Source organism: Capsicum annuum, unplaced genomic scaffold (genome assembly GCF_002878395.1).
Source record: "Capsicum annuum cultivar UCD-10X-F1 unplaced genomic scaffold, UCD10Xv1.1 ctg4839, whole genome shotgun sequence".
Taxonomy (NCBI): Eukaryota; Viridiplantae; Streptophyta; class Magnoliopsida; order Solanales; family Solanaceae; genus Capsicum; species Capsicum annuum.
The window spans coordinates 43,136-46,716 of NW_025856092.1; positions in this window are offsets into that span (position 1 = coordinate 43,136).

Here is a 3,581-nt window from a genome sequence, read left to right on the forward strand (position 1 = left end):
ATGTTGGCCAAGACTTGTGTTATTGAGCTCTCGGGTTCCTCATGGTTTTTTTGCGGACTGTTTTATGTCATCTCATGTTTTGCAAGCTGTCTGAATAATTTCTTTTGAAGTGGCCAATTAAACGAGGTGAAGCCATGAATTTGTGGACAAATTCCTCTCAAGATAAAGAGGGTGATACGATAATAATCATGGATATGGACTTATGAAAGTACGTGTTGGACCTGAGCCTTGATGTGTGTAATTACAGTGTAAAAGAGGGCCAAAACACACCAAATCAATCCACTTTTTATACTTGATGGGCGCCTCACCCTTGAGGGTTACGATGGAAATTTTGCCTTTCATTTTGTAATAGCTATATAAGGAATATGTTAGGGATTCTTAGTTAGTTTTTGAGAATGTTTTAAGTCATAAGACACAAAAGAACACAAGTCCTCTCTCCTTTGAGGCACCAGATCGAAACTAGGTCAAAAACTAGTATGGAATCACTAGTGATTGAGTTTTGCTTGGAAAAGTCGATGCTTGAGAGGTGAAATCCTATCTTGTGTCATGTAAGATATAGGTCTTTATTGTATGTAGTGTTAAGGGTACAAAAGTGGAATAAGCTCTTGGGTTCTTAAGATTATACCCACCATTGGTCTATCTATCTATCCCTTTACTTTTATTGTAATCTTGTATCGTTCCTCTTGTTTAGTGTAAGCCATGTGGGGTGTTTAATGGTATTGTTGTTCGTCTCATTGTTGTTTCATCTTGTTATTCACCTTGTTAGTTTGTTGGTTCGCTGTTTTAATGTTAAAACACCTTAATATTGTGTCATTTTTATTGTTGTTGAAGTTGGTCAAAACTAGATCTTCAAAAGGGCTCTCGGGTTTGGCTAACTTGTGGACTATTTTTATGCGTTTCTTGCGCTTTCCAAGTCTTTAGTGTATCAGTAAGAGTGATACATTTACGATCAGATTATTGATGATACATATGTTCTACATTTTTGTTTAATTATTATGTTTTTAGATACATTTATAAAAGGGTGATACATTTACACATGAATATATAAATCATTGTTTAATTTGTGTTATTCTCAATATTTTTAAAAGGTTGCTGAAATATTGTCAACTTTCTTGCCAATTTTTTTTTTTTAGAAGAAAGAACACACAGACTGGTCACTACTGAAAGCATACAAGGAAAAGACAGACCAACATACATTTGATATTCAGTTTGTTGATGGTATTGTGCAATGATCAAGCGACACACTGTATGTATCATTTTTTATTTTAAATATATTTATATGAATTTTACATAACTGACCGCTGGAATTTCTAAACTAATCTATTAATATGTTGCAGGGATTGTTGTTTGTTTGTTGTGGCATATGCTGAATTTTTAGGTGATGGCCTTCAAATACCTTCTTCAGATTTTAATTCAGGGTTGCATCGTACTAAATACGTGTCATTGTTGTGGGATTATGGGGTGACAATCAAGATCCGCCTAGGCCTAAACACACCTTTATTCTATCAGAAAATACGAAAATGATAGATGTCGAGTTGTAGTAGTCTAGTAGTTATTGTTTGATAATTTGATGTAACAGTTTATTATGTGGTTAGATTTTTTGGATATTTCAAGTCTACTACTTTTAAGTTTTAAGTTTTTTTGACAGATGTCGAGACTATCATTGGTTGTTTTAAATTTTAAGTTGTCTAGTTGTTAATGTCATGACATTTTAAATTACGAAATAGAGCGTTTCCAATATTTTGGACCATATTTTTATGTTATATATATGTTATGATTATGTTGACATTATCTATTACATGTTTGATATATTTTAGGTAATGTAAATATTTGTGTAGCATATTGACTACACAAGTTAATCAAATACATATAAAGTTGATTTATATATTGCAGATTTGTTATTAGTAATATGAATCACAATTATAACTTTTTTCATAATTAGTTTAAGAGTTTAAAACATATCACATATATGTACCTCATTTATGTATTCTAAAAAAATGTATCACTAATATACCATATCAGATATATCAAAACATATTAAAATAAATTCAGGCATTATTAATATGAATCACATAACTTTCATAAACGTGTAACATGTATCATATAGCGTTCATATTGTATGAATTACAATTATAATATTTTTTTCAAAATTAGTTAAGGAGTTTTAAATGTATCACATTTATTTTAACTGGTAAAAAGTATCACTAATGTATCAGATAACGTCTTAAAACTAATACGGAGAATATTAATATGAATCACATAATTTCCATAAACGCTTAATAAGAATCATATAACTTTTTCTAACGTTTAATATGTATCAATTATAAACAATTAATTGATATCTCATTAAACGTATTTTTGAGAGATTAACTAAAATTATTGAATTCATAATATTGAACTTCATAAACATTTCATATTCCAATTCAAACAAAAATATCACATCTTCTTTGAAAAGTAGGTACAGGTGCATCTATTATGACCTTCACGGTCACACTTTTCATAACAATTTGAAGTTGATGAAAATGTTTCACTACTTTTCTTTTGTCTCCCTTTCTTAGGTCTTCTTGGTGGTATTTTATATTTTGGAGGAAAAATCACATCTTCTAACACCTCCGTTGGTACATGTCAATTCAATTTATCAGGCATTGGACAAAGTGGCATTTCATACGTCTAGACTAGTGTCTCATTTTTATAGTAATCAGAACAGTATGACTTCATTTTCTTTACATGTTTGTTTTTCAAAACATCAATAGCATGCATACAAGGTATTTTGTCAAGTTGAAATCTACCGCAGTTGCATGTTCTATTATCCAATCGAACTATGTATTTACTTCCTTCTTCATACACATTGTAGATGTAGTTCGTTGATTCCCTAAACTTAAAAATATTTTTTAATTTACAGATACGTTAATCATCTTAGAATATGAATGATGTGATGGCATATATTTTCAGATGTATCATTATGATACATTTGATATTTAGATGTATCATTATGATACATTTGCTGTCAGTAGAGATCCAAAACTCTGCAAAGAAATTTTGTGACAACTACATAATTTGTAAATAACTTACCAACATACGTGATGACTTTTCCAAATTTCGGTGCGTGTTTCAAAATCTAAAAAGAAAAAGGTTCATAACTATATCATTATGAACCTCTATTACTGATAAATTTTCAACGTATTTGACATGTATTTTTTTCAGAGATTCATCAAATTTCAATTGAATTGATATAACATTCATTAAATTTCGATATGAAGCATTTTCATGAATCACAATGTCGTTAACATGATAGTTGTTGTACCTAGTCTGTGAAATCCAAGCACCGAAATGTTGCAACAACACAAATGTAGTCGCCACTGAAAATAATAAAAAAATTGGAGAATGAAGAAGGAAGAATTTTTTGATACAATTGAAATCAATACATATGATTTGCTTGAAATTTGAAAGTTGGCCGTGGCTATTGCTGATTTTGTGTATCTCAGAAATTCACCGTGTAACTGATTGTGCATGATTTGCTCCCCAGAATAAATGATAATCCGTTACTTTCTTAATTAAAAAATAATTTTGTTTTAAATGTA